General features: G+C 40.4%; 1 pseudogene; it reads right to left on the bottom strand.

Annotated features, from left to right (window-relative positions):
• The window catches only part of LOC115569836 (NACHT, LRR and PYD domains-containing protein 12-like), a 51,685-nt pseudogene that overhangs the window by 27,468 nt on the left and 10,616 nt on the right, over positions 1-13,601 (bottom strand).

Genomic DNA, 13,601 nt, shown 5'->3' with positions numbered 1-13,601 from the left:
GTTGAAGACTGAACTGACTTTACAACTAAATCTACAGATATTACAGCAAATAAAAGCAACTCTGATCAATATGTCTTTTTTTAACAACAGATAAAAAGACCATGTGAAAGTTAAAGTTTGTTTAAGGCGACAGATTCACAATGATGACCAGAGTCTTTGGATTCTTTAGGTCACTTTCTGCCACAACAGTCTGGTCGGATCCACTCGACAAAGAAGACTTTAAAGCTGTCAGATACAGAACCTGCTCTGATAACAAACATACTTGGGTTTGGAGTCAGAACCGTGTTTCAGTTTGGAGACTTCAGTGAAGTTCTGATTAAATCCAAACTTCTTTTATTCTTTCAAACTATTTTCTGTTCAGTTCTGAGAAAATCTGGTGTTGGTGATCAGAACCAGAACTGCTTTTTCACTTCTAAAAGAAAAAATTCTTCTAAAATATAATGTGGAAATAAACTGCAATTCACCATCATTCCACTTGGTGGAGCTGCAACTGACAGCAAAAGCAAATATCCAATTAAATATGTTGATCTACAAGTTTGTGGACAAACAGTTGTCAGAATTTGTGAGTGAATAAAAGAATAAAGGTCCAGGTGGAGGTCCAGGTCCAGGTGGAGGTCCAGGTGGAGGTCCAGGTGGAGGTCCAGGTCCAGGTGGAGGTCCAGGTGGAGGAGGTGTGTGAGTGTGGAGCAGAAGGAGTGGAGGAGTGTCAGTGTGTCTGCAGAGACTGTGTAGAAGGACAGAGCAGCAGCAGAGCAGTCCAGATACACTGATGATACTCTGTCACATCCAGAGGAACACAGGGATGATGCTGGACTGGACATTGTGTGTGACAGTGGAGCTGATCTCAGAGCAGTTCACACTGCAGCACTGACAGTCATCTCCACTTGTTGTGATTGGTCCGTCAGTCACTGCTGGATGAAGCTCTCCTCTCCACTCCACCTCCCAGTAACACGGCCCAGTCAGAGCCTCTCCACCCACCAGCTGATGGTGCTGCTTCAACCTCTCTGGATCATCAGGACACAGCTGATCCTCTCAACACCTCCAACTTTCGGATCAATCCGACAAAGATCACGGCATCCATCTGATGAGAGAAGCAGAGAGACAGCAGAAGTGATAAATGAGTGTTTCCAGAGACTCCCTCCATCAGCTGTCAGTCAGTGATATAAAGACCAGCAGGACTTCAGTCCTGTTCAGACCACAAGTGGAGCGGCTGTGTAGCGTAGCCAGCTTCCTTTCAGCTTCATGTTAACGTGTTGGAGTGAAGCTCACAGACCTGCAGACACTTTGGACATCAAGTCTGTTTACTCTGCAGGTTTCACTGAAGGACACAGTGGAAATAAAGTGCTGACAGTCCCTGAACGCATCATTACTGCAGGAACACAGATACTCACAGCTCACTTTAATGATGATTTACTGCTGTTAAAAACCAGAGTCTCACTCACATTTAAAGATTTCATCTACTTTGGAAACATTACATGACAATATGTAAATATGGAGTCTGTTATAAAATATTTGGACAAATCAAATGACACATGGGCAGATATAAATATAACGTTAAAGGTCCTACATTGAACAGTAAAACATCAGCTGTGGTTTCTGGACTTCAGCAGAGGTTCTGGTCTGTATACAGACCACATGGTTACTAAATGTAATGATGGTTCTCTGAAATAAGAGCCTTCAGTCAGACTGATCTGAGAGCTGTGACAAAGATGAACTGATGAGTTCTTCAGTGTTGAAATGAGAGAACAAACACTTTGAGATCAGATTTGATGCTCCGACAGTTTGATGAATGAGGACACTGTCTCTATACATCCTGTGATGCTGTCAGCTGTGATCAGCTTTATTTCCTGTAGACATGAACACAACAACAACAGTCGTCTTCACATCAACTCAAACACACCATCACAACAAGCTTCTGGCTCGTCTGATTGGCTGACTGTTCTCCTCTCACGATTCACTGAGGAAAGCAGGAAATACTGGATCTTTACTTTGATACTGTGTTTAGTACAATACTGCTGAAACCAGCATGAACTGACTCCAACCCTCTACTGACCTCAGAGTCTCCAGTCTACAGTCTGGACTCTCCTTCAGATCACACAGCAGCTTCATGTCTGAATCCTGCAGGTTGTTTCCACTCAGCTTCAGCTCTCTCAGATGGGAGGGGTTGGACTTCAGAGCTGAGGCCAGAGAAGCACAGCTGATCTCTGACAAACTGCAGCTCCTCAATCTGAATAAAGAATAAATGATGGAGATAAAAATCACTTTATAATCTAATGTGTGTAAATCAAATGTTAGTTCCGAGGATCTTCTGTTAACAGATTAAATCATAAACATTAATTTACTTTAACAAGTAACTGAACATTTTCTACAGTTATTTTAAGAAACAGAAGTCTGAAGACTGAACTTAGATTAAAAAACCATGAAAATATGAACCAAAGGAGATTTATAACTTCATGGATGTAAGTAATGTATGAATGTAAACTCAACAGCAAAGTCACAATAAACTTCTTCCAGAGTTTATTGTGACTTTGCTGTTGTAAACATGCTGTTCCTACTAACAGTCACATTTCTTGGTTTTGTCACATGTTTAGATGTGTAGCCTGTATTTCTACTTTGCACTTGCCCTCCAATAAATAGCCTAATAATAAACCAGTGTTTGATTGCTTTTTAGAATTGCAGCTGATTTGCATGTCTTCCAAACAATTCTCAGTATTATGATAATGTGAATAAACTCGTGTTGACAATAATTTGTTGACACAAAAGAAATGGCAATTACATATCACTCACAGCTACACAGGATACACAGCTAAGTAGTTAGCTTTCTATAATTACTGTGTTTATTCATTTTACATTCATCTACATATTGTGTTATTAAGGCCTGAAAATAAATGTGGCGCACTATGTGCACACACATACTGCCCTGTTCTGACTTTGAGCCTCTCTATAATCATGTGCACGTCTGAAGACTAAATCTAGATTAAAAAAACATGAAAATATGAACCAAAGGAGATTTATAACTTGTATATATAAGTATATATGTACATGTACATAAGTAATGTATGAATGTAAACTCAGTTGTTGATTGAACAAATCAGATCTACAACAGTAACAGAGTCAGTGAACTGACCTCAGAGTCTCCAGTCTACAGTTTGGACTCTGTAGAAAATCACAAAGCAGCTTCACTCCTGAATCCTGCAGCTTGTTGTCGTCCAGCTCCAGCTTTCTCAGATGGGAGGGGTTGGACTTCAGAGCTGAGGCCAGAGAAGCACAGCTGATCTCTGACAAACTGCAGCTCCACAATCTGAATAAAGAATAAATGATGGAGATAAAAATCACTTTATAATCCAGTCAGATGTGTTCAGGTTTTAAATGTGTAGCTCAACATTACTGTGTCCTCATCAATGAGCTTTTCTCTAAAATGAGTAGAGAGACTTTGTCATTGTGTTATTGTGGATCATCATCAGCCTTCTACAGACATCATCCACATGTCAGCACAACATTCATACAGCTGTTCATGTCAACACAGATTAATAACAAGCTGCTGATCTCAATCAGGTCTGGATCAATACAGTTATTAAACATTTATCATTAAAAGTATTTAAAATGATCAATATCTTTAGATCATACTGGAAGACATGGCAGGACATCTTTCAGTTCCAGCATAAGAACTGAGGCATTGGCTATAATCACTTTCCTGTGTTGAGTTTTTACTCCATTGACAGTTTTGTCAGAGCAATTTTATCTTCAAATATTGCATTTTTTACATCCATTTACCAGGTGTTGGGAGAACTTGAAAGATAAATCATGTTCTGTGATGAACGTGCACACGCGTCCCGTAAATGACCAAATAATATCCGGGTTCCAATTAACCGCAGGGTCCCTTTAAACGCCGGGTGCAGGTGTATATGTTGGTGAATAACCGCCGGTTCCAAATAAATGTCGGGTCTGATTTATTCATTTATTTTTTAATCAAGGAAGAAGACGTGACCACTGACACTGCACGTTTTTCTTCTTCGCCTTTTTCACGTGTTGTGCTGCTTTCTGTCAGTCAGTATCACACTGATGATCGCCATGGCTCCGGTGCAGCAACAAAATAAAAAGTATGACTTGAAATTCAAACTTTCTGTCTTAAAATATGCAGAGGAAAACTCTGGAGAAGCAGCCGCTAGACGTTTCTCTGTCGACCAGAAGAGAGTGAGAGAAACTGAGCTTCAGCGTCTGTCCGAGGAGGACAGCAACAGGGCCAGGCTGCCTGCTGGAGGGAGGAAGAAGGCTAGAGAGGAGCCTGAGATAAACATGCGGGGATGAGTTATCAGCAAACGGGCACAACACGAGAGAGTGTCCCGCAAAATGATCAGGGTGATGGAGAAACAAATGTCCGCCACCGTGAGTGACAGCAGAGATGAGGAGTTTGCAGCGAGTGCTGGTTGGCCGAATCGTTTCCTCCGCCGCAACAACTTCACTTGCAGAAGACAACTATTGCCCAGAAGGATGCCAGAGAATTCACCGAGAAGCTGGAGAAGTTTGTGACATTTTCATCCTGGATTTTTGAGAGGAAGGAATTAAACGCCTGTCCCAAATTGCCGCCTGGTCTTTTCAGTGAGTGAAACAAATAAACGGCCCGGCTGTTATTTGGTATTTTACGGTGTTTTCAAGTCTCCCACACACGGTCAGTCATTGATGCCGGTACGTCAGCTGTGGTTGTTGCTCCCGGTAATCGTGTTGTGTGTTGGGCAGTGTTGGGCACGTTACTTTTAAAAAGTCATTAATTATAGTTACTAGTTACTTCCCTCCAAAAGTAACTGAGTAAGTAACGGAATTACTCCACTATAAAAGTAATTAGTTACCAGGAAAAGTAATTATTGCGTTACTTTTATTTCTTCCCCCTTTTGAGCTCGGCAGTCACTTCAGCTACTCAGCATCTACATATGTATTTAGAAAATGTCTTCTTTATGGCGGACCGGCTCCTGTTCTCCCTGATATTTTACCAGTGAAGCTCTGAAGGAGTCTGAGTCAGCTGATGATAACAGGAGCAAGTTCTCAACAACATACCTGTCTATCATTGCATTCACTTCAGTCTGTGTCACAAGTTTTAGTGAAGCTGTTAGCGGAGCTCACGTTAGCCACACCTGGCCTGCTGTCATCATCAACAGCGTCAGCAACAGAGTTTTTGTCCAGTGTTAGTGTTGTAGAAGCGTGTGCTGCTGAGAGATGATTCATTAGATCAGAGTTGTTTACAACAGACGTGGACAAAAGAGATTAAAGTATTGTCTGTACTTCCACTTTGAAAACGTTAACTTTCCCTCCGGACTCTTCATTGCTGCAGCTCACCTCTGCTAGTTTGTGTGTGAGGCTGCTGTGTGCGTGTGTTGCTTGTGTGTAAACTGAGCTCTGCCTCTGATTGGCCTGCAAACTCTCACTCTACCTTAGAGAGCCAATCACCATCACTTGCGGTTGTCCCGCCCCCCCTCCTCCCTCTGCAGCTCCGCTGGCTGAGAGCCGAGTCGGATGACAGCAGCTTCGGTGACAGCGCGAACGTGATTCACGTCCTCAACAGGTCGTTCGCGAACGGAGCGCGACAAGATGGCGCTCTGATCACACGCGTTTGGATGAGCTTCGCAAACTTAACTGTTTTTTTTTAAGTGTAGGGTGCGAACAGACGAATTACCTTAACTGATAACGACAGTATCTTTACCCGGCTACTTCTGGAAAATGTCGAAACCCAAAATGAAAAGCTCCGACAGAAGAAAAAGCGATGTTTTAAAGATGCTAGCGAGTCCCACTAACTCTGTTAGCAAACCTGCTACGCCCACGCCCCCCGCTACTGACGGGCTAGCTGGAGCCAAGAATACACTCACTGACAGCATGCATGACTATTTCGACGCGGATAACGGCCAAGTACAGGTATCATTTATGGAAGAAGAGTTTCCACCTCTTCCCATTACACCGACTAAGCCTCCCGCAGTAAAGCAGAGAAGAGTTGAAGACACGGAGACAGCTACCATCTTCTCCCAGTTTTCCTCTCTCTCACAGCTGATAAACAACAGAGCGGACGCCCTGGAAAAGATGGTTGGTAACAACTCAAGTGTGATTGCAGAAGTCAAAGAAGCGGTCAAAGAAAACGCTACACAGATTACAGGTCTCACGGAAGCATTAGAGTTTATCTGTGCTGATATAAAGACCATGAAGCACAGAGTTGATCGCATCGAGTCTAAGATTAAAGAACACGAAGCGAGCCGTGACACACGAGAGAAACGCTTAGCTCATCTGGAGAGCTACACCCGCCGCTGGAACCTGAAACTCTACGGCTTGGAGGAGAAGGAAAAGCAGGACGTGCGCAAAGAAGTCATCCAGGTGTGCCAGGCTCTTCTTCCAGAGGCCAAAGATAAACTACCAGACGTCGTTGATACGGTACATCGCCTTGGGCCCAGGAAGCCGACCAACAACCAACCCAGAGGCATCATAATGCAGTTCACCTCCCGAATTTATCGAGATGCCATCTGGCGTGCAGCGAAAAAATCATCCTTCCTGAAGAGCAACAACCTGAAGCTGGCAGAGGACAGACACAAGAGGAACCTGCTGTGGAAAAGGCACGTAAAGAAAACAAGCTGGCTTTCTTCGTTGGTGGCCGTGCTTTTGTAAATGGAGCTGAAATTTTCCCACCATAGAAATATGACTGGTGAGCCAATGAGGTGTTATCAATAAGGTTTGCAATATGACCTTTCATTTCTTCTCTATTCTGGAATAATGCCAGTGGATTGTTTTTTTTTTTTTTTACAGTTGACATTTAATTTCAGTGGCAAGGCAATACTAGTAAGGAGTACTTAGGTACCTTCAAGTTAAAAGCTGCTATTTTTATTTTACTGTATTATAATTTTGAAGATATACATGTGCTTTATAAAAGTCGTTTCTAAGTACAGTTTAATGCAGCTGTTTTTAGTTGTTTACTTACCTTAAAATGCACCTACCTCTGTTTAAAAGAGAAGAAAAAAGTGCCTTGGTTTATTTTTTGTGAGGATATTTGCTACAGAGAGTAGCCTATATTTTACTGTCTCCTCAGGCTATTACTTTACTTGAAACCGCACTATAGGTTTGCGACCATTTAAAGAAAAAAAAAGGGTTTGCCCTTCTCATCTCCTGGTTAGTAAGTACATTTTTAAGGACCGTAAATTCACTTTACTTGGTTTTGCACTTAATCCTATTTTACTTTTCTATTCCTCCTTCTCTTCCTTCATGTCTTTATCTGTTATTGCACTAAATGCAAGAGGCCTAAGAGACCATGTCAAACGTAAAGCTACATTTTATATATTGCAAGCAGTATAACACTGATTTTTGATTTATACAAGAATCCCACTCATCTGAACAAGATCTTAATTTTTGGAGGTCTCAGTGGGGGGGGGATTTATGGATGTCCCATGGGTCAGAAGGTTCAGCCGGTGTTTGCATTTTGAGAAATCGTTTTAATGGGAAAGTTTTACTTTCAGACTGTGACAAAGATGGTCATTTTATATTCCTTGTTCTAGAGATTGCAAATTCAAATAACATTTTAGTTAATGTGTATGGATTCAATTCACAAGCAGAAAATATCACTTATATTGATACATTAGAAAAAAACTGCTCCACTGGCTCTCAAAATGTCCAAATTCTTCAATACTACTTGGTGGAGATTTCAATATTACACTGGATAATCAAATGGACAGGTGGCCACCGAGGAAAGCCGACTCCTCCAGTTCTCATTTGAAGAGGTTTATTGATAGATTTATTTTAACTGATGTTTGGAGAGATACACATGTATCACAGAAATTCTATACATGGCACAACAAGTCAATGTCTAGCTTGTCACGTATTGAATATTGGCTGGTCTCTAAAGATTTGAAAAATGTCTTAACGGACATTCTACCTTCGCCGATAGCTGATCATAAAACTATCAGTATAAATATTCCTTTTTTGTCTTCTCCCTCCTCTGCTAAATCCTCATACTGGAAACTTAATAGCACCATTCTTAAATATAAAGATGTAACTACTGAAATTGAAAGATTGATCAGACAGTATTGGAATAAAGCTCTGACTGAAAAAGTATATAGCAATAATTGGGAATTAATGAAATATGAGATTGCTAAGTATCTGAGAAAATACAGTGGTGACTTGGCAAAAATAAGAAGAGCAGAAGAAAATGACACAATACTTAAGATTACTTCTTTATCATCCAAACCACTAGAGGCTCTCAGTGAGTCAGAAAAGATTGAGCTTACTGAGCAACAGCATAGGTTGGATGAGATTTACAAGCGAAAAGCTGAAGGAGCGTTTGTTAGATCGCGTAGAAGATGGCTTGAAGAAGGTGAACAGTATGGAGGAGCAAACCTGACACAAGTATAAATAAATACATAAATAAATAAATGCATAAATGCATAAATAAATACATAAATAAATAAATACATAAATAAATGCTGAACTAAATAAATAAATGTATGAATAAATAAATGCATAAATAAATACATGCATAAATAAATGAATAAATAAATAAATGCTGAAATAAATGTATAAATAAATAAATAAATAAAAGTTTTAATAAAAGAATAAATGCTTTTTATTTATTTATACATTTCTGTTCACCTACATATATTTATTTCTGTATTTCTGTTCACCTACATATATTTATTTCTGTATTTCTGTGTCCATATGTAAATGAGGAGGTAGGAGGTCCTGACCTCAGTCAAGAGCATGATTGGTCAAATCGGAGAGCCAGACAAAAGCAAACGATTCCTGATCTCAAGCCTCGCTCTCTGTAACGTTGTAAACAGCTCCAGTTAGCTTAATGGCCTCGACCAGTGTGACAGGTTAACTGGCGTTCATTTTAACTTGCGAGGGTCCCAGATGTGCTGGTGGTGTGGTTTGAGAATCCTGTCTGGAGAGCCATGTCCGCTAACCAGGAAAAACATTCTGCTCATCGCTCCAAGTCGTGTATACGTGTATTCGTTTTGACGTGGCTCGAACACTTCTATCCACACGGAGAAGCCGGGGCTGCGACTTGCAAACCACTGCTAGACGAGCGCTACAGAGCACAAATCGTCCAAAAGTGCATGTTGTCGGTCTCATATCTTTGTCGTGAATCTCTGTACTCTTAAACAACTCATGTGTGGAACAGTATTAAGCATTTGTTCATGCCGAGCGGCTCGAGAGCGGCGTGGACACCGCTGTTAGCAGTTAGCTTTTAGCTGCTCGCTGTAGCGCTAAGAGCGTAGCGTCCAGGTTAACTGTTGACACATGTTACCACCGAGAGTGAGATACATGTCTGGGCTTTCCTATGAACCATTGTCGCTACTGGTGTTTGTATCACAGGTTGATCTGGACGTCTCACGATTTGCCACAGCTGATTGACCTCACGCTGAGCTCGGGCTGGATGTCAACGTACTCTGCAGACTGTTTGACCAGCAGGCTGTATGACAGTGTACAGTTTTCACACTGACTTAGCTTCAGCTTAATAACGATGTATGCGGCTCGGTACGATGGCTTTAAGCGACCATTTGAACAGTGCGGAATGAAAAATACCCGTTGGTAACCAGTGTCACAAGATAGCCTGGACGCTGCGCTACAGCGAGCAGCTAACAGCTAACATAAGAGCTAAAAGGGGTCTCCACTCCGCTCTCGAGCCGCTCGGCGTGAACAAATGCCTCAGCCTGTTCCACCCATGAGTTATTTCAGAGTACAGACATTCACGACAAAGATATGAGACCGACAACATGCACTTTTGGACGATTTGTGCTCTGTAGCGCTCGTCTAGAATACACATATACATGACTTGGAGCGATGAGCAGAATGTTTTTCCTGGTTAGCGGACATGGCTGAGGACCCCTCTCTCTCCAGACGGGATTCTTAACCACACCACCAGCACACCTGGGACCCTCGCAAGTTAAAATGAACGCCAGTCAAATTCATAACTAAACCAGAGCTACATGAACAAATGTCAACAACTGCAGCTAACAGTTAGCTGAGCGGGCTTGCTGGTAGCCAGCAACATTCCTGTACAGTGTACAGGAATCAGCGCCGCTAGTAAGGCAGAAGTAGTAGACCCTCATCGGGCACGCTCCTGTAACCAATCATGCTCTTGACTGAAGTTAGGACCTCCTACCTCCTCATTTACATATGGTCACAGAAATACAGAAATAAATAAATGTAGGTGAACAGAAATACAGAAATAAATAAATGTAGGTGAACAGAAATGTATAAATAAATAAAAAGCATTTATTCTTTTATTTATACTTTTATTTATTTATTTATACATTTATTTCAGCATTTATTTATTTATTCATTTATTTATGCATGTATTTATTTATGCATTTATTTATTCATTTATACATTTATTTCAGCATTTATTTATTTATTTATGTATTTATTTATGCATTTATGCATGTATTTATTTATTTATTTATACATTTATTTCAGCATTTATTTATGTATTTATGTATTTATTTATGCATTTATGCATTTATTTATTTATTTATTTATACTTATGTCAGGTTTGGTCCTCCATAGAACAGAACTCTGCCTTCTTTTTCAGATTAGAAAAACAACAGGCTAAAAACAATGCTATACAACAATTGAAATTGGATGGGTTAGTTACTGAAGATCAAAAGAGAATAGCTAATTATTGTGCTGAATTTTACAGTAATCTTTATACCTCCAAGTACTGCCATCAATCTAGCTCTGACTTTTTTGACTCTATTCCTGATATTAATCAGCTGAGTGAAGCAGATAGTATTTGCTATCTGGTAGCAATGGTATCCTTTTGGTGAGTCAGTTATTTGATAGTAGGGGACTTCTGTACAATTACTCTGAATTTCTCGCCCAATATAATATACCTGTAACTCCAAAAGAATTTTCTATAGTTTTTGATGCAATACCATCTGGTTTATGTATATTATTTAAGAATGCTGACCACTCTCCACCCCTGTCATTGTCACCTTCTGATCCATTAGAAACTTCATTAGGTAAACTCTGCTTTTCTCTCAATAGAGGTATGAATTTGAAAGTGAGAGCCTTGTTTCAGGGGGATTTGGTTTCTGTCCCTACAGCAACATTTTACTGGAGCAATTTTGTAAGTAATATTAATTGGAAAAAAGTCTGGTCATTGCCACAGAAGTTTCTTCTTACTAATAAGGTAAAGGAAGTTTCATTTAAGCTGATCCACAGATTCTATCCAGTCAAACACTTCTTACAAAAATTGAAGAATGACATTGATGTAAAATGCTCCTTCTGCGAATCTCTTCCTGAAACATGCTCTCATTTATTTTGGTACTGTGAATTTACTCGTGAACTGTGGAATGAAATTAATAAATTTATAGTTGCTTGTATTTTCCCAGACTTTGTCTTATACTATAAAAATGTTTTGTTTGGTGCTTGTGATCACAGTAGCAAAGATGAGAATGCTTTCTTTCTTGTTAATCTAATTCTACTGCTCGCTAAGTTTCACATTCACAAGTGTAAGTTCACAAACAAAAAACCAAATTTCTCTTTGTTTTTAAAAGAAATGGAACAATATATCTCAACAATTTCCCCCTCAAAGAACAAAAAAGCCATCAAAACTCTTAATGTATGCTGTACCTATAAAGTGTTTACGTAATCTGATTGTCATACTCTCGCGCTCTTTTTGTTATTCTCTCTCTCTCTCTCTCTTTTTCGTCACCTTTCATGTCCCGTTGTTTACCTTTGAATGTAAACATTTTGTTCTATTTCTGTGTTCTCATGATTACACCAGCATAGTTGTATTGTTGGCATGCATTTGTATGTGCTGGCAACTTTCAATAAAGTTTTTGGAAAAGAAAAAAAAAAAAAGGTTGTTCGCGAACGAGGGCTGCCAGGACGTGAATCACGTTCGCGCTGTCACTCACTCATGATTCGCGTCGCTGAGGACGTGATTCTCGTTCACGTACTGTGCTGAAAGTGGCGCTGTGTCACTCACTCACTCAGGGCAGAGGAGTTGATTCACGTTCAGTAACCGTACTGCTAGCGCTGTGTTGCTAACATCCATGTTGCTAACATCCGTGTAGCATCATGTTAAGTGGTTTTACGGTGCACAGAGGACACTTTCACCGTATAATAATTTCAGTGCATGTATACCACTCAAAGCAGCGCTGCGTCTCCCGCGAACGATTGTGTACTATAGTCCGTGAACGCACCGTCCCTCAGTAAGGGAACGTGAACCTCAGGGATTAATGAACTGAATGACGGATCGTTTGGCTGCTTATCAGTTCGGGGAGTTGGAGAGCACAGAACGATTCGGTGAATCTTTTGAACGAATCATTTTAATGAACAGATTCTAGAGATTCAGTACAGTAAAAAGAACTGCCGTTCCCATCACTCGTCTCTGCACGGGGATCAATGCAGCAGACTCGGTTGAAGCACATTTTTCCAAGACCCGCCCCACTTCACTTCTGATTGGCTAATAATGTTAGTTTCTGGCAATCCGGCTTTTCTGACCTGAAAATGAGGCTCTCGTGAATCATGCACATCCGTCAGGTGTTGGTAAACATAATGACATTTGATTTTGATGATGACATGATTTCTGTCAGTTTAATATCACAGGGGGCGAATGGCGAATTTAAGTTGCACACAGTGAAAGCACTACACTGTAAATTAGCCTGAAATCGATTATTATTGTCATTACTGCTATTTGTATAATTTCTACAAGTCAGCGTTTAAGTTGAGTGACTGAAATCCTCGTCATCCTATTCAAAGGCTGCAACAGGCGACTCATTGAACTCACTGAAGTTAGTTTCAGGTTGGATATTCGGTGGATCTTCACTCGGGTCCAGCTGAGACTTTACTGAGGTTCACCCAGTGTGAGCAGCAGGAGGACGGTTAGCTCACCTCCCAGAGCCGCGCTGAATCACTGAGACTGATTTAGGGACCGTCATTAAATTACTTAGCATAAATATATTAATACAAAATAATTACATGTTTTCAATATCTTCCATGTCATGTGACCCAGTGACTCCAGCAGCAGATTGTATTAGTAAACTGGACGAATGAGACACACCTATTGTTATTGTATTTTAGTGCTTCCTCTATTTTATATGAATATTAACATGGAGAAATGATGATTTTTTTCTCAATAGCTTCCATGTCATGTGGCCCACTGACTTCTGAAAATAGTGTTAAGAAAGTTCTCTAAAACTCAAGAGGTTCACATATTTTCAAGCAGCAATGTCAGCTTCTACACTATTTTGTCTAATGTCTTAGATTCTGATTCCGAAATTCTGAAAAAGATTTCTTTTTTTTTTAATGACCCTTTAAATCTCACCACTAGGTGACATTTAAAGGGTCATTTTTCAAAATGTTCTCCCAGGCGGGCATGCCCCCCGAACCCCCTAGTGTTGCTGGGTTATCAACTCAGAGCACAGCTGCTACAAAAAATTTAGGGGAAACACTGACTGTTCTAAGAATTTTGGACATGTGTGGTTTAAAATACAAGGCAAGAAATGATGACAAATAAAACACACACCTGGGGAAGGACCCTTGTTACTTGGGCCGATACACCGATGAAAAAAATCTCCCTATTTTTCACAACCGACTGTTTTCAAGTATGAATATAGGACATTTTT

Source organism: Sparus aurata, chromosome 19 (assembly GCF_900880675.1).
Source record: "Sparus aurata chromosome 19, fSpaAur1.1, whole genome shotgun sequence".
NCBI lineage: Eukaryota > Metazoa > Chordata > Actinopteri > Spariformes > Sparidae > Sparus > Sparus aurata.
This window is presented reverse-complemented; position numbering and strand designations above follow the sequence as displayed.